The 18,830-nt window shown below is 48.0% G+C and overlaps 1 protein-coding gene and 1 long non-coding RNA gene across 2 annotated transcripts in view; both read left to right on the forward strand.

Annotated features, from left to right (window-relative positions):
* The window catches only part of LOC116966055, a 29,342-nt gene extending 25,339 nt beyond the window's left edge, over positions 1-4,003 (forward strand). Inside the window, exon 3 of the long non-coding RNA XR_004409885.1 lies at positions 3,960-4,003. This is a non-coding gene — a long non-coding RNA (uncharacterized LOC116966055). The remainder of the gene's footprint in view (positions 1-3,959) is intronic.
* An 18-nt stretch (positions 4,004-4,021) lies between these two features.
* LOC116991870 (adhesion G protein-coupled receptor E1-like) overlaps positions 4,022-18,830 on the forward strand; it is a 131,151-nt gene continuing 116,342 nt past the window's right edge. The window contains exon 1 of the mRNA XM_033050846.1: positions 4,022-4,079. The gene's annotated coding sequence lies outside the window, so the exon portion shown is untranslated. The remainder of the gene's footprint in view (positions 4,080-18,830) is intronic.

Genomic DNA, 18,830 nt, shown 5'->3' on the forward strand with positions numbered 1-18,830 from the left:
CCCATGCGTGTGCTCATAGCTACGCCTTGTGTTTGGAGGAAATGGGAGGAGTCAAACGCAAAGTTGTTGAGGGTGAGGACCAAGGAGGAGAGTGTCAGTGGCTGGGTATAGGTTGCTCCTCTGGTCGAGGAAGAACCGGAGGGCTTTGAGGCCATCCTGGTGGGGGATGGAGGTGTAGAGTGACTGGACATCCATGGTGAAGATGAGGGGGTGAGGGCCTAGAGAGTGGAATGCGCGGAGGCGGCAGAGAGTGTCTGAGGTGTCTAGAACATAGGTGGGAAGGGATTTGACCAAGGGGGATAGTATGGAGTCAAGGTATGTGGAGATGGGTTCGGTGGGGCACGAACACGCAGAGACAATGGGTCTGCCGGGAGAGCCGGGTTTGTGGATTTTGGGGAGAAGGTAAAAACGGGCCGTGCGGGGCTAGGGAACGATGAGGTTGGAAGCTTGGTCGGGCAGGGCGTGGGAATTGATGAAGTCGGTGATGGTGCTAGATATGGTGGCCTGGTGCTCGTCAGTGGGGTCATGGTCCAAGGGTAAGTAGGAGGAGGTGTCCGAGAGTTGGCGCGTGGCCTCAGCTTTGTAGAGATCTACGCGCCAGACTACCACGGCACCTCCCTTGTCGGCTGGTTTGACAACCCAATCTGGGTTTTTGTGGAGTGATTCAATGGCAGTGCGTTCAGGGGGGGAGAGATTGGAGTGAGACAGGGGAGTGGAGAAGTTGAGGCGGTTGACGTCGCGGCGGCAGTTCTGGATAAAGAGTTCCAGAGCCGGGACATTACAAGAGGGGTTCCACGAGGAGGGGGTGCGTTGGAGACGGGAAAAAGGGTCATCATTGGGGGGCGAGGACTCCTTCCCATGGAAGTGCGCTGTGAGGCGGAGACGACGGTAGAAACGCTCCGTCATGATGGGCGCGGAACTCATTGAGATGGGGATGGAGGGGGACAAAGGTGAGACCTCTGCTGAGGACAGACCGTTCGGTGTGGGAGAGGGGGAGGTCGGGGGGGATGGTGAACACCCGGCAGGGATGGGAGTTGGGACCAGAGGAAGGCAGGTGGGTGGACTGGGGACGGGGCGATGTGTAGGGGGGGGGGGGGTGTGGGTGTTGGAGGGGTGGTGGGTGGTCAATGGGGTGGGGGGGTGAGAGGGCTGTAATGTGGGTGGGGAAGAGAGGGGGTGACATAGTTGGAGGGGGGGGATGGGGGAGGGTCAGTGGAACAGCCACTGAGGTTAGCAAGGCTGGGCAGACGGGCACTAGGACCCAGTGGAGTTAAGCCCAGGAGAGTGGGAGTGAGCAGCGTGGAGGCTTCAGGCCCAGTGCAGAGTCCAGGCTCCAGGTAAGGCGACGGCTGCGGGTTGCTGGAGGGGAGTGGAGTGGCGCGGGTCACCTGACTCACATGGCTATCTGGACTACACGTCTTCCCACCCTGCCCCCTGTAAAGACTCCATCCCCTACTCCCAATTCCTTCGCCTACACCGCATCTGTTCCCAGGATGAGACGTTTCACACCAGGGCATCGGAAATGTCCTCGTTCTTCAGGGAACGGGGATTCCCCTCCGCCACCATAGATGAGGCTCGCACCAGCGTCTCATCCATACCCCGCTACACTGCTCTCTCTCCCCATCCTCGCACTCGCAACAAGGGCAGAGTCCCCCTAGTCCTCACCTTTCACCCCACCAGCCGGCAAATACAACAAATAATCCTCCGCCATTTCGGCCACCTCCAACGTGACCCCACCACTCACCACATCTTCCCATCTCCCCCTATGTCTGCCTTCTGCAAAGACCGCTCCCTCCGCAACTCCCTTGTCAATTCTTCCCTTCCCTCCAGTACCACCCCCTCCCCGGGCACTTTCTGTTGTAACCACAAGAAATGCAACACCTGTCCCTTCACCTTCCCCCTCGACTCCATTCAAGGACCCAAGCAGTCGTTCCAGGTGCGACAAAGGTTCACCTGTATCTCCTCCAACCTCATCTACTGCATCCGCTGCTCTAGATGTCAGCTGATTGACATCGGGGAGACTAAGCGGAGGTTGAGCGATTGTTTCGCCGAACACCTCCGCTCAGTCCGCAATAACCTACCTGAACTCCCGGTGGCTCAGCACATCAACTCCCCCTCCCATTCCCAATCCAACCTCTCTGGCCTGGGTCTCCTCCATTGCCAGAGTGAGCAACACCGGAAATTGGAGGAACAGCACTTCATATTCCGCCTGGGTTACTTGCGTCCGATGGCATGAACATTGAATTCTCCCAATTTTGCTAGCCCTTGCTGTCTCCTCCCCTTCCTTAACCCTCGAGCTGACTCCTCCCATCCCCCCGCCCTCGGGCTCCTCCTCCTTCCTTTTTCCTTCCTTCTCCCCCCCACCCCCCATCAGGCTGAAGAAGGGTTTCGGCCCGAAACGTTGCCTATTTCCTTCGCTCCATAGATGCTGCTGCACCCGCTGAGTTTCTCCAGCATTTTTGTGTACCTTCGATCTTCCAGCATCTGCAGTTCCTTCTTGAACACAGGTACATGAATAGGACAGGTTTGGGGGGGATATGAACCAAGCTCAGGCAAGTGGGACTAGTGTAGCTGGGCCATTGTTGGTCAGTGTGGGCTAGTTGGGCCGAAGGGCCTGTTTCCACACTGTATCACTCTATGACTGTATGACTCAATGACTCTATAAGTGGACCAGGGGGGTTGAGGGGGAGAGCCTGTCAGGGGACAGGGGGGAGTGGGTGGGCAGAGACCCGACCATCAAACCCATTAAAAAAAACAGGTTTAGCTCATTGGCCCAATCCTGATTGCTTTCCCTCCCCGGGCCACTGGTCTTCTTGTGGTCTGTAATGCTCTTCATACCACACATCCCTCATGTTATTCTGCTGAAGTTTCAGCTCCAGCTTCTTCCTGTAGTCGTCCTTGCCGTGTCGCAGTCTTGCCTTTGGTCTTTTTGCACTGTTAGGGCAAACGAAGCTCCCTCGTTGGGGCAATCCTAGCTCCCTCGTCGGGGCGGTCGAAGCTCCTGTGGCTTGGAGCTCCCGAAGTTGCTCTCTAACCAGGGACCGTGAGCTCCACGATGTTTAGTCCTGCAGGCTCTCGCGGTTGGAGCTTCCGAAGTCGGTCTCCAGCAGAGGCCACCGGCACCTCGATGTTAGGCCGCAGTACGGAATGAGATATCATATGGAAAAAAATCTCTTCTCCGTCGGGATAGGATTATAAAAGGTTCCCCCAACACTGCCCCACCCCCCACACATCAGCTAAGCTAAAGAACACTAAAACATACATTTCACACATACTAAGAAAACAACAAAGAAGGAAGGGACAAGACAGACTGTTGGCGAGGCAGCCATTGTTGGCACCACCCGGTGGTTACTCCAGCTATTTGTGTCTATCTGCTGGATTATTAATGTATTTTTTGTGAAAGTTTTCAAGAAAGACCTTTATGGTTTAAAGAAGATAGACACAAAAAGCTGGAGTCACTCTGGAGAGAAGGAATGGGTGACGTTTCTTCTTTTAAAGACCATGCTCCACTCGTAAAAAAGACATTGACAATCTCTGTGTACAGGGTATTGTGAGCAACTCATTGGGTTTCTGGAGAGAGATAGGATTGAGAACCATTGGAAATATTACTACACAAAGATATTGGATTGGATTGGATTGGATTCAATTTTATTGTCATTGCACTTTTCAGTGCAACAAAATGGTTTAGCCTGCAGTCATAACAGAATAATAACAAAACAAACACTCAACACAGTTTAAAGTCCCAAAGTCATTGTCAAAGTCAAAGGAAGACCCTCCTTGCTCTCCCTCTGCGCCGAGGCAATCCAAGCCTCCGATGTTGTGACCCCGCCGGATGATGGTGTGCAAGTCCCGCGGCTGAATCCAAGCTCCGCAAACATGACAAGTTACTGAAGCTGTGTGACATTTTATTCCGTGTTTTTAATGCTGCTGCTTACTTTCCTGTTTCTCCATTTTTAAAGAAATCGTTATGCAAGCAATCCGGAACAGCACAATCCCAAACGCTAACAGATTACATTTATCCACTGCCAATAACAGCCTGAACATTGGCTGGAAGAGCGTGGCAGGGAAAGAGAATTTTGGTAAGTCCAAGAGCAGCATCAACCCTATTCATGGCTTTTTGCCATCTCATTGTAAGCTAAAGTATTACTTTTGATGAAGTTTCCTTTGTTAGACAGGTGAATGCCTCATTCTTTACTCCTATTACATGGGGGGGGAAACTTCCAGATAATGGGAAACAGAGTGCACAATATAAATACCTCATTATACATCAATAATATCCTGATATTATGGAGCATCTTTTATGATGTACAGGACATGTTTAGGAGATTTCAGAAACAAGCCCCTTTACCCAGGGTCTTTTTACCCAGAGGACATGGGTTTAAGGTGAGAAGGGAATGATTTTATTGGAACCTGCAGAGCATCCTATTCACTAAGAGGAGTGGTGAGTACATGGAATGAGCTGCCAGGGAAGGTACTTGAGGCAAGAAGAATAACAACATTTAATGGAGACTTAGAGAGATACCTGGATAGAAAAACAGTGAATAGGGATATGGACCAAGTGTGGGCAAATGGGACTATCATAGATCAGTCTTCTTGGTCAGTATGGGCAAGACGGGCCAAAGGGCTTGTGTCTGTACTGTATGACTCTATGAAGTGGTTAATGTAGGAATAGATCAGATTGGAGATAATCTGGATGTTATAGGAAGGAACTGCAAATGCTGGTTTAAACCGAAGATAGACACAAAATGCTGGAGTAACTCAGCGGGACAGGCAGCATCTCTGGATAGAAGGAATGGGTGATATTTCGGGTCGAGACGATCAGGGGAGATAAGGAAATGTAAAATGTGAAAAAGAGACAAACGTGATGGAGATCAAGGGCAACGTAGAATAGATCAATGTTAGCTAGGAGAAGTTAACAACAAAGCAACCAGAGATAAAATGTGAACAAGGACAGTAAGACTGGTCGGAAGGGGGGAAGGATGGAGGGCGAAGGAAGGCAAAGGTTACTTGAAGTTAGAGAAGTCAATATTCATACCACTGGCGTGTAAGATGCCCAAGTGAAATCTGAGTTTTTGTTCCTCTCATTTGCGCTGGGCCTCACTATGGCAATGGAGGAGGCCCAGGACAGAAAGGTCAGCGTGGGAATGGGGGGGAGGGTTAAAGTGTTTAGGAACCGGGAAATCAGGTAAGTTTAGGTGGACTGAGCGGAGATGTTTAGTGAAACGATCGCCGAGTCTGCGCTTGGACTCGTCAATATATACCAGTCCACACCTGGAACAGTGGGTACAGAAGATGAAGTTGGAGGAGGAAAAAGTGAACCTCTGCCTCACCTGAAAAGATTGTCGTGGTCCGAGGACGGAGTCGAGGGGGGAGGTATAGGGACAGGTGTTGCATCTCCTGCGGATGCAGGGGAAGGTAACTGGGGAGGGGTTGGTTTGGGTGGGAAGGGACGAGTTAACCAGGGAGTTGTGGAGGGAACGGTCCATATGTAAAGCGGAAAGGGGTGGAGATGGGAACATGTGGCTATTGGTGAGATCACATTGGAGGTGGCGAAAATGCCCGAGGATTATGTGCTGTTTATGTGATGGCTGTTGGGTTAAAAGGTGAGGACTAGGAGGCTCTGTCCCTGTTGCAACTGGGAGGGGGGGGGGGGGGGGGGGGGGGGAGCAAGAACGGAGCTGCAGGATATTGAGGAGACTCATCAATGATTGAAGCGAGGAACCCCCATTCTCTAAAGAATGAGGACATCTCAGATCTCCTGGTATGGAACACCTCATCTTGGGTGTAGATACGGCGTAGATGGAGGAATTGGGAGTAGGGGATAGAGTCTCTACAGAAAGCACGGTGAGAAAATTGTAGTCAAGATAGCTGTGGGAGTCAGTGGGTTCACAATAAATGTCTGTTGATAGTCTGTTGATAGTTTATCTCCTACGATGGAATCGGTGAGATCAGGAAATGGTGGGGAGATGTCATAGATGATCCAAGTAAATTTGAGAGCACGATGGAAATTAGTAGTAAAGTTAATGGAGTCAGTGAGCTCTGCATGGGTGTAGGAGGTAGCACCGATGTAGTCATCAATGTAGCAGAGAGAGTTCGGGGATAGGGCCAAACCATCAGAAGTTGTCTTTACTAAACACATAAATCCTCCAACATTTTCCCCCGTCCAACTGGATCCCGCTACTGGTCACATCTTCCCATCTCCACCCCTTTCTGCTTTCCGAAGAGACTGTTCCCTCCGAAACTCCCTGGTCAACTCATCCCTTTCCACTCAAACCACCCTCTCCCAAGAAACTTTCCCCTGCAACCGAAGAAGATGCAACACCTGTCCCTTTACCTCCCCCCTTGTCTCCATCCAAGGACCCAAACAGTCTTTCCTGGTGAGGCAGAGGTTCACTTGCACCTCCTCCAACCTCATACACTTTATCCGCTGTTCCAGATGTCAACTTCTCTATATCAGTGAGACCAAGTGCAGGCTCGGCGATCAGGTGTTTCGCTGAACACCTCCGCTCAGTCCATCTAAACATACCTGATCTACCGGTGGCTCAGCACTTCAACTCCCCCTCCCATTCCTAATCTGACCTTTCTGTCCTGGGCCTCCTTCATTGTCAGAGGCCCAGCGCAAATTGGAGGAACATCACCTCATATTTTGCTTGGGTAGCTTACACCCCAGCGGTATGAACATTGACTTCTCTAACTTCAGATAACCCTCCCTTTCCCTCTCTATCCCCTCCCCTTCCCAGTTCTCCCACTAGTCTTACTGTTTCCAACAACATTCTTTCTTTGTCCCGCCCCCTCCCGAGACAGCAGTCTGAGGAAGGGTCTCGACCCGAAATGTCACCCATTCCTTCTCTCCAGTGATGCTGCCTGTCCCTTGAGTTACTCCAGCATTTTGTGTCTACCTTCGATTTAAACCAGCATCTGCAGTTCTTTCCTACACATAAATAGAAAGATTAAATGAGAACTTACCGTTTGAAGTTTGAACTTTATTTTATGAGAAGTCGCGATGAGGGATTAGGTGAAGAAGCCCTCCAGACCGCATGCGCGTCAATCTTCAAAGTAGCTGTATGAACCCACAGAATAGTTGCTAACCTAAGCTATAGAAAGATTGAAGGCTAGAACTACCGAATTATCTTTATGAGAATAGGGTCGGGAGTGGAGGGCATGTAATTCCTCATCGCAACTTCTCATAAAATAAAGATCAAACTTCAAATGGTAAGTTCTCGTTTAATTTTTCTATTTTATTTCGAAGTCAAGTGAGTGACTATGTGAAGATTTCAAAGCTCTGTGGTTTCATACAGAGACATAATCTGTGTGTGAAACACTAAAACAGATAAACTATTAATGGTAGGAAAACATGAGTTATTAATATCATGATGCTAACTTGCATGCATGGCCATTGCTCTAAACTGGCCTGTAGTCCCAATAGACTGTTGTTAGACAATAATTTATGCACCAATGTGCATAATTCTATCTGCAAATATCCAGACATATTCCACCAAATTTTATAATTTATTAAGCTGCACTATGTAAACCTCATGCGGTATGATGAAAGGGCAACCATTGTATTGGCTGCTAATGAGCCATCAGCAATATCTTGAGACTATTGAAAGAAAATAACTATCTTCCATTTCATAGGCACTAGCAATGAGTGCACTTGTATACCTAATGACATCCCTGATCTCTGCTATGGTGGGTATGCTGTCAACCTCAAATGCACACAATCCTGCTTGTTGCTTATGAGATTATGTGTCTACCAAGCTACCCTAATGTCAGTATGACGTGAAGACTAAGCCAGAGATTGAGTAAGGCTGTGTTCTTTATGCTGAGATCAGCTGCTGAAAGCATAATCATCTTAAGATACTGGTCCCATTAGGAAACTTTTTGAGGAATATTTGCATAACAAGTTAATGATATACATCGCACATTACAATGAGTGTAGGCTATTGGAGTGGTCAAATAACATATAACATATAACCATATAACAATTACAGCACGGAAACAGGCCATCTCGGCCCTACAAGTCCATGCCGAACAACTTTTTTCCCTTAGTCCCACCTGCCTGCACTCATACCATAACCCTCCATTCCCTTCTCATCCATATGCCTATCCTATTTATTTTTAAATGATACCAACAAACCTTCCTCCACCACTTCCACTGGAAGCTCATTCCACACCGCTACCACTCTCTGAGTAAAGAAGTTCCCCCTCATGTTACCCCTAAACTTCTGTCCCTTAATTCTGAAGTCATGTCCTCTTGTTTGAATCTTCCCTATTCTCAAAGGGAAAAGAAGATGAAGAAGATAGAATTTATTACCACACAACCAGGGTCGGTGGAATTTGGGTTATCAGCAGCGGTACAATAATAAAGAACACACAACCACAATAAAAATGTAACATAAACATCCACCACAGCATTCATCACTGTGGTGGAAGGCACAAAATTTGGCCAGTCCTCCACCATTTCCCCCCCGTGGACAGGACCAGAGTCCAGAGTCAGTCCAGGATCGGCTCTTCCTCACCGGAGACCGTGGCTTTAAGTTGTTGTTGGCCGCAGGCCGGCAGTCGAGATTTAAAGTCTCCGTCGCAGCCAGAAGCACCGTAGACTGCAGGGCCGGCGGTCGAAGCTCCCCTCCAGGGGTGATGGGAAGTCCATGCCGGGCCCGCGGTAGAAGTTGGCCGCGGGCCGGCAGTGGTGGCTTCTTCTTCCCCCCCCGGGTCCCCCACGATGGATCCCGGGTTGTAGACGCCGCACCAGCTGGAACTCTGCAGACCGCGACTTCAGGCTTAAGGCTGCCCCGGGCCTGCGAAACGGAGCGCTCCCCTCCAGCGAGCCCCAGCGAGGGCTCGCCCGCTCCATGCCGAGAGTCCACGCTGCGCCCGCCGCTGAAGCCCCGAGCGCGTCTCCGTGGAAAGGCCGCGCCGATCCTTGTTGTTAGGCCACGGGGGAGGCGACCTGGAAAAAGTCACCTCTCCATGGAGGAGGCGACCGAAGCGGTTTCCCCCTCACCCCCCCACACCACCCCCCACACAAAGGAACATTAAACACATACTTTAAAACATAGTAAAAAATTTGAAAAAAATGACGCGCTGCTGACATGGCTGCTGCCAGAGCATCGCCCCCCTACGAGTAGCCTGTCGTAGCTTGTCCACATCTACTTTGTCTATCCCACTCACCATTTTAAAGACCTCTATCAAGTCCCCTCTTAACCTTCTGCGCTCCAGAGAATAAAGACCTAACTTATTCAACCTTTCTCTGTAACTTAGTTGTTGAAACCCAGGCAACATTCTAGTAAATCTCTTCTGTACCCTCTCTATTTTGTTGATATCCTTCCTATAATTGGGTGACCAAAATTGTACACCATACTCCAGATTTGGTCTCACCAATGCCTTGTACAATTTTAACATTACATCCCAGCTTCTATACTCAATGCTCTGATTTATAAAGGCCAGCATACCAAAAGCTTTCTTTACCACCCTATCTATATGAGATTCCACCTTCAAGGAACTATGCACGGTTATTCCCAGATCCCTCTGTTCAACTGTATTCTTCAATTCCCTACCATTTACCATGTACGTCCTATTTTGATTTGTCCTGCCATGGTGTAGCACCCAACATTTATCAGCATTAAACTCCATCTGCCATCTTTCAGCCCATTCTTCCAAATGGCCTAAATCACTCTGTAGACTTTGGAAATCCTCTTCATTATCCACAACACCCCCTATCTTGGTATCATCTGCATACTTACTAATCCAATTTACCACACCTTCATCCAGATCATTGATGTACATGACAAACAACAAAGGACCCAACACAGATCCCTGAGGCACCCCACTAGTCACCTGCCTCCAACCCGACAAACAGCCATCCACCATTACCCTCTGGCTTCTCGCATTCAGCCACTGTTGAATCCATCTTTCTACTCCTGCATTTATACCCAACAGTTGAACCTTCTTAACCAACCTTCCATGAGGAACCTTGTCAAAGGCCTTACTAAAGTCCATATAGACAACATCCACTGCTTTACCCTCGTCAATTTCCCTAGTAACCTCTTCAAAAAATTCAAGAAGATTAGTCAAGCATGACCTTCCAGGCACAAATCCATGTTGACTGTTCCTAATCAGACCCTGTTTATCCAGATGCTTATCTCTAAGTATCTTTTCCATTAATTTGCCCACCACTGAAGTCAAACTAACAGGTCTATAATTGCTAGGTTTACTCTTAGAACCCTTTTTAAACAATGGAACAACATGCGCAGTACGCCAATCCTCGGGGACTATTCCCGTTTCTAATGACATTTGAAATATTTCTGTCATAGCCCCGGCTATTTCTACACTAACTTCCCTCAATGTCCTAGGGTAAATAAAAGACACCCTGCATAACGTTAGAGAATAGTGGATGAAGAACTAATCATTTATGTCCCACATGGTATTGCAGAGATGATAAAGCTGCACAGGCAATGTCAATTGTGCTGTCCCATAAAGTTTCTCTAAGTTCAAACTGAAAGCCACACAACCTCTGTTACTTCCGTATAGAATTGATTCACATATGTTGTTCACAAGCTTCTCATACAATCGTGCAGAGCTAGCTGGCCGAAAAGACAGGCTGTCCCAGCCGTCACACGTAAATGAGTAAATAAGAGTTGCTTCAGCCGCCTACCATGGTGTGACTGAAAAGGCAAATTGGTACTGTTAAATTCCATGTTGCCTTAATGTAATATCGCCAAGGTTATCTACCGGCAACCCATAAGATTTATTATTTGCAATTTTACATAATACCTAAAACTCGATGACATAATGCCCTTAATCTGAGATAGACTTTCACCACTAGCTTTGTTATTAAACAGCAGAAACTGTGCATTATGTGTATAAATTTAAATTTAAATATGACAGATATAGATATGACAGAGTATGCAACTACAAGATCGATTCTCTGAGCCAGTTAAATTGCAGATACCCAATCATCCATCTAAAACTGGGTAAGTAAACACACAATTTGATTAGCCTAATGCTGACCTGATTCGGCCTGCACCATATTTCTGTAATTTAAGAAACATACCCCTCTAGTCCTTGGCCAGACCACTCATCCTCGGATGAGTTGTCCCTGATTGCCCTCGGAACTGCTGTACCTCTATTGATCCAAGGGACTAAATTTTTTTGGCTTTCATACCCGTGGAACCAGATTATCTACCTATTCATACATATCGCTGATAATATATATATAATATATAATAATAAGATTAAACGTTTGATCTGTATTTTATGAGGAGTTACGATTAGGGATTACGTGAAGAACCCATCCAGCACATATGCGCGACATGCTTCAAAGCAGCAGAGTGGAAACACAGAAAGACACAATAATGGAAACAAACATAGTAAAGAAACGGAGAACTTAAATACTAGTTGATCTCTATAATTGAGGGAGGGAGCGGATGGCACGTATTCCCTCATCGTAACTCCTCATAAAATACAGATCAAACTTCGAACTGATAAGCTCTCGTTTAATCTTACTATTTTACTTCGGAGTCACGTGAGTGACTACGTGAAGATTTTAAAGCTCTGTGATTTCAAACCATGTAACAGTTCATACTTCACTCGCTGCCGAAGTCATTCGAGGGAGGAAGTATGTTCTCATAATCAACCATGAATATGTTTGTAAAAACAATAATGGTGTTTATTAAACAATAACAAAAACAAAAATGCTCCCCCAGGCTTAAATTATATATTTGCAGATTCTAATACTTTTTCTGCAAATGATACAGGTTCTGCCAGCGGCTTGTGATAAAAAGTTTGGAACGTTTTCTCCCTAGACCACCCCGCTGTAGCCAGGATGTGGTCCATAGGCACGTTCATCCTCTTAGCCGCCGATGTGGATGCTGCCCTGGTGGAGTAAGATTTATACATGTTATAATTTACTCCAGCAGCTCCCAGCACCTGCTTGAGCCATCTTGAGATAGTTTGGCTCGTCACCCGACCATGAGGTTTCTTGTGGTTGACCCAGCAGGCTTTTTCTCTCCCTCGGGGATTTCTTGTTGTGTCGATGTAATTCAATAAGTGGGTCATGACACATAACCGTGGTTCAGGTGGGTAAGCCCGGAATTCCATGACTGGACCTGATGTTCCTGGTCTGCTCTGTTTTACCAGCCCCTGAAAGGTAAATGAGACACGGTCTGGTGTTATAACCATATTGTCCAACCGTAGTAGATGGAGGGACTGGACTCTTTGTGCTGAGACAAGTGCCATCAGCATGACCGTCTTCAGGGTTAGCTGTTCCAGGGTGAGGGACCTGGCTGGTGACCATCCCCTAAGGTATGTCAGGACCACACTGACATCACAGATTTGGGTGTACCTTGGTCTGGGGGGGATTAGAGTTGAATATGCCTCTCATAAGTTTGATCACCAGCGGGTGGGACCCTATGGCCTGTTGTCCTGGTGTCTGAATTAAGTAGGCTGACAGAGCACTTCTGGCTGTATTAATGGTGCTGTAGCTGAGTCCTTCATTGTGGTGAAGGCCTGCCAGGAACTCCAGTACATTGGTTATTGTAGTAGTTGAATATGTAGTTCCTGTATTCGAACAGTATCTTTCCCACTTCTTGATGTTTGACAAGTATTGTTTCCTTGTGGACATGCGGTAGGATGCTGTCATCGTGTTGATAGTGTTGTCTGACAATCCCAGGCCCAGCAGTGGTCTTTTCAAAATCTGCAACCCAGTAGTTTAATTTTATTGTGACATGGATGGCTTATGCCTGATACCGGGTGAGTTAATAAGTCTGGGCTAATGGGAAAAGTCACTGGGGTTTCGATGACCATGTCGAGGACCACTGGGAACCATGGCTGTGTAGGCCAGTTGGGTACTATCAAAATACCTGAAGCAGATTCCATCTGTATTTTGCATAGTACCCGACTGATGAGGCAAAAGGGAGGAAAAGTATAAAAGAAGAATTTTCCCCAGTCCAGCGCGAATGCATCTATCGCTGCTGCCTCAGGGTCTGGTTCCCAAGCGACATACATTGGTACCTGGTGATTTAGTCTGGATGCAAACAGATCGATATCTGGCGTGCCATATTGCTTTGTAATTTTAGCAAATGCTTTGGGATTTAACATCCATTCGGTGTTATCTTTGAATTTGCGTGACCTGGTGTCTGCCACTGTATTTAGCTTACCTGGTAGGTAAGTTGCTGATAGCCAAATATGTCTATCGACACACCATTGCCAGATTGTGTTGACCAAATTGTCACATGATATCGATTTTATTCCGCACATATGGTTAATATAGGCCATCACCGTGGTATTATCTATTTGTAAACGAACATGCAAGTGGTACATATTTGTTGAATATGCTTTTAAACCATATAATGCACCCAACATTTCCAGATAATTTATGCCCAGTGTCTGTAATAAACATGACTCTAGATTAATCCATCTACCACCTGTGCTGGATATGGTATTAGTTGCTCCCCAGCCTTGAGCACCGGCATCTGTTTGAATAATTAACATTGGGTTATTGATGACGATAGGGCTGGAACTATGCCAAACGTTCCCTACCCACCATTGTAATTCTGATATTGCTTCAATGGGTAATTTCATGACTCGGTCAAAGTGACCTGCATGTCGTTTTAATGCCTGTACTTTTGCTCTTTGTAAGTTTTGATAGTGCAGAGGTCCAAATTGTGTAGCTGGAAATGCTGCTACCATTTTGCCAATTACTCTTGCCACTTGTCGAATGGTTGATTGATCGTTGACCATTAAATTGTTACATGTTTGTGCCAATTCTGCTGCTTTCTCTTTTGGCAACGTTACAGACATGTGGACTGAGTTAATTGTGAATCCCAGATAGTCCATGGTTGTGGATGGTGTCAACTAGGATTTATCTGGATGTAAGACAAATCCCAAGGTTTCAAACAATTGTTTGGTAGCTGACACAGCTGATTTAGCCAATTCCATGGTTTTGCCTACTATTAAGATATTATCAAGATATGCCATGACAATATGTTTCTGTTTTCTTAATATTGCCAAGGCTGGTTTTAATATCTTGGTAAATAATCTTGGGGCTGATGTTAATCATTAGGCAATACTTTAAACTGCCTTAGTTGCCCCATCCAGGTAAATTTCAGGTATCTGCGATAATCCTTTTGAATGGGAACTGAATAGTAAGCATCTTTTAGGTTGATGCTTGCCATGAAGTATCCTTTGGAAATCAGTTGTTTGGCAGTTACAAATGTTTCCATTTTGAAATGTATATACTTAACAAAAATATTTAGTGAGGTTAAGTCAATGATGATGCGACATCCACCATCCTTTTTGGCTTTAGTGAATATATTTGAGACAAATTCCAAGGGTTCATGTTTGGTTTTCTCAAAGATGCCCTTTTTAAGTAGCCTCACCAGTTCTGCTTGACCCTCTAGTTTTTCTTTAACTGAGAGGGTAAAGACCCTTTGGGGTGTATGCTGAACTGGTGGCATGTTTTCTTGAACAAATTCTATTTTGTATCCACGAATACTGTTGAGTATATATTTATCATTCGTGATAGACCTCCATGCTTGCACAAACAGGTGTAATCTCCCCCCTGTTAGTATAGATCCCCCACTTTTTATATGCTGGTAAGAACCAGACCCACCTACCTCCATGGTTATGGGTGTTTCTTCTGTTTCTTCGTTGGACGATGTGTTGTCTGATGTACTGCTGGTTGGGGGTGGAGCATTTTCCATGGGGTCCGCTCTGGGCCCTGGCCTAAAAAAGGCTTTCGGGGATGGTATGTGGACCCCGAGCTTTCACCAGTCCCATGAGGCTGACGTCGACTGGTGGACGCAGTGGGGTACTGCCGTCTGGGTCTTGTGGGTCTGCTTGTTCCGGGGCCTGCCCTCATGAGGCCAAATGTTTTGGACTCTTCTTCCAGGTCCTTCACTTTTTTAGAAAGGTCCTTACCAAAGAGCAGGATTTGTGGCTCTGTTTTGCACAATCCTGCAAATTTCAGGTTGAGGGCAGGTCTTATTATCTCCTTACGGAGGTTGTTTATCTCGAATTGGGTGTTGCACAGCAGAGCTAATGTATCTTGCTGGTTTGTGGTCATATCCACCCCATTCACGGAACGAGCATAAGATGTAATGGCTGACGTCAGGAGCCTGAGAATCCGCTGTAATTTTAATTCTTGGTTGCGGATGTTCTGCCCAACGTGCCCCCAGATTTGGCTGTTGACGGCCGGCACGTTGAGCGAGGCGCAGTTTTCTGGGGCCAAATACAGCTCTAGTGCCTCATTGACTACCTGCTCTTGTAGGGGTTTGAAGGACAGGTAGTCTCTGCCGCCAGTTTTGGCTCTAATGGCCGTCCTGCTCGTGGTGTAGCCACGTAGCGGTTGACCACACCCAGCAGCTCTTCCTGGTCCTGTACCCCAAGCGTACTCCCGACATCTTCGGCCAGTGACCCCTCTTCTTGACCAGCCCAGCCCTGGTCGTCAACGCTGCCCTCGGCTGAGGCACTGTAAGGCACTGTGGCGGGAGTGCCTGAACTCCCTTGGCGAGACTGCTCCAGCTCCCGAAGCAAGTCTCGCTGGAGTATTTGCTCCACAAGGTGTTCCATGCAGCTCAGGCGGCTGTGTCTGCTGCTGTCGGGTGGCGAGATGTCCTCGTCGGAGATGTCGGACATTACCGGCCGGTTTGTCTTCCGTGTTGATTTACTTCCAGCCCGCTGCTCAGGCTGCGCTAGCGGCACTGGGCTCAGCTCGGTGTCAGAAATAGCGGACCGCAGCGTCTCGCCCCCCCACTGATGGAACGCTCCTCTGTTGGAGTCGAACGGGGGGCATTCTTTTTTGCTTGCTTTGCTTTGCTCATTTTTCCCAGTTGTCTCGACCTGGTGTAGACAAAGCAAAGCAACGTTTTCGAATAGGACCTCAGAATAAACTTACCTGATGGTCCGTCTTTTTTAAGCTTGTAGCGGGAGCGCCCTGTACTCCCGTTCGTCGCTGTTGCACTGCGTGAATGCTCATGTCGGGCATGTGTGCTGGACGGTTCTTCACGTAGTCACTCACGTGACTCCGAAGTAAAATCAGCAGCTAATGACTAGAGCTGAAACCACAGTCTCACATAGATGTGAGAATCCCTGTCAACTCTTGATTAAGAGTCACCATGAATACATATCATTTTCCTTCAGAATGGAGATTAGTATAATGCCAGGCTGCATCAGGAATACCCCGCAGTCCTTTGACTGAGACCACATGTCTATCTCCAGAGTGCATAACACAATTTCTTCGACCCACCACTCAATCGGGAATAGTGGCATTGAGAACCTATGGGTTATATGAATACATTGTTGATTCACAACATGAACCTGCAGGTCAGATAACGTTATAATGTGTGCCAGACGAGCTTTCTGCTGGTAACTACCTGCCCCAGAGATTCAGATTCAGATTCAACTTTAATTGTCAGTGTACAGTACAGAGACAACGAAATGCAGTTAGCATCTCCCTGGAAGTGCGACATGGAATATGATTTCAATAAATAAAACTATTTACATGTATACAGACATAGTGTTTTTCCTGTGGGAGGAGTGTCCGTGGAGGGGGGGGGGGGGGGATGAATGGCAGTCACCGAGGTACATTGTTGAGCAGTGTGACAGCCGCAGGGAAGAAGCTGTTACTGGACCTGCTGGTCTGGCAACGGAGAGACCTGTAGCGCCTCCCGGATGCTAGGAGGGTAAACAGTCCATGGTTGGTGTGAGAGCAGTCCTTGGCGATGCTGAGCGTCCTCCGCAGACAACCCTTGCTTTGGACAGACTCAATGGAGGGGAGCGAGGAACCGGTGATGCGTTGGGCAATTTTCATCACCCTCTGCAGTGCTTTCCGGTCGGAGACAGAGCAGTTGCCATACCATACTGTGATACAGTTGGTAAGGATGCTCTCGATGGTGCAGCGGTAGAAGTTCACCAGGATCTGAGGAGACAGATGGACCTTCTTCAGTCTCCTCAGGAAGAAGAGATGCTGGTGAGCCTTCTTGACCAGAGGAGGTATTGTGGGTCCAAGAGAGGTCATCGGAGATGTTGACCCCCAGGAACCAGAAGCTGGAAACACGTTCCACCTCTGTCCCGTTGATGTGGATGGGGGTGTGCGTGCCGCCCCTAGACTTCCTGAAGTCTACAATGAGCTCCTTGGTCTTCTTGGCGTTAAGGGCCAGGTTGTTGTCAGCACACCATGCTGCTAGGAGCTGGACCTCCTCCCTATAGGCCGACTCGTCGTTGTTGCTGATGAGCACCGTTGTATCACCTGCAAACTTGATGATGGTGTTAGTACCATGTACAGGTGTGCAGTCGTAGGTGAAGAGGGAGTAGAGGAGGGGGCTCAGCACACAGCCCTGTGGAACGCCGGTATTCAGGGTGAGGTTTGAAGAGATGTGCTTGTCTAACCAAACAGACTGTGGTCTGTTGGTTAGAAAGTTCAGTATCCAGTTGCAGAGGGAGGGGTTGATGCCCAGGTTACCGAGTTTGGTGATCAGTTTAGAGGGTTTAATGGTGTTGAATGCTCAGCTGTAATCGATGAACAACATTCTTACGTAAGTGTCTCTGTTGTCGAAGTGGGAGAGGGCGGAGTGAAGTGCCGTTGAGATGGCATCCTCCGTACTCCTATTCTTGCGGTAGGCAAACTGATAGGGATCCAATGTGGGGGTAGGCAGCCTTTGAGGTGTGCCAGGACCAGCCTCTTGAAGCACTTGGTGATGATGGGGGTAAGTGCAACTGGGCGGAAGTCGTTGAGGCTTGCCGCAGTGGAGTGTTTTGGCACCGGCACGATAGAGGTGGTTTTAAGGCACGTGGGGACAACTGCTTGGGCAAGTGACAGCTTGAAGATGTCAGTCCAGACGTCTGTCAGCTGCGCAGCACAGGCCCCGAGGACGCGCCCGGGGATGCCGTCAGGGCCAGCAGCCTTACGTGCATTAGTCCTACTCTGTGCCACGTATACGTCGTAGGGGGTGAGTGTGAGGGGTTGGTGATCAGCAGGGAGCACAGCCTTGATGGCTGTCTCTAGATTGTCCCTGTCGAAGTGGCCATAGAAGTGGTTAAGCTCCTCAAGGAAGGAGGCGCCGCTGGATGTGGGGGTGGTGTTGGTGGGTCTATAGTCCGAGATGGCCTGGATGCCTTGCCACATGCGTCGGGGGTCGGAGTTATTGTTGAAGTGCTCCTGAATCCTGAGTTCGCCTGACCTGAAAGCGGTGTCCCGTGCTTTCAGCAGTAGCCTGACCTCGCTGTTCATCCATGGCTTCTGATTCGGGAATATGGTCACCCGTTTGAGGTAGGTGACACTATTGATGGTGGAGTTTATAAAGTCCAGAACAGAGGATGTGTGGGAATCAATGTCCGTGTGGGAGTCAAGGGTGGCCTGGGCTGCAAACGCCTTCCAGTCAGTGTTTCCAAAACACTGCTGAAGTGTGGAGTCCGCTTCCTCTGACCAGACTTTAACTGTCCTCACAGTGGGTCTGATGAGTGGGGAGTACTTAGGGTGCAGGAACAATGAGAGGTGATCAGACTGACCAAGGTGAGGGAGAGGGACGACTTTGTAAGCTTCAGCCATGTTAGTGTAGACTTTGTCCAGTGTCTTGTCTTCTCTAGTGGCGAAGGATACATGTTGGTGGAATTTGGGGAGTACAGTCTTCAGGTTGGAGTGATTGAAGTCACCCGCAACAATGAAGGCTGCCTCGGGGTTGTTTGCTAATGGCAGTATGCAGCTCTTTCATTGCAAGCTTTGCATTAGCATCAGGAGGGATATAGGCTGCAGTCACAACAGTGGAGGTGAACTCTCTGGGCAGATAGAATGGTCTGCATCTAACCAAGAGGAACTCGAGAGGATGGCA

The sequence above is a fragment of the Amblyraja radiata genome, chromosome 35, assembly GCF_010909765.2.
Source record: "Amblyraja radiata isolate CabotCenter1 chromosome 35, sAmbRad1.1.pri, whole genome shotgun sequence".
In the NCBI taxonomy this organism is placed as follows: Eukaryota; Metazoa; Chordata; class Chondrichthyes; order Rajiformes; family Rajidae; genus Amblyraja; species Amblyraja radiata.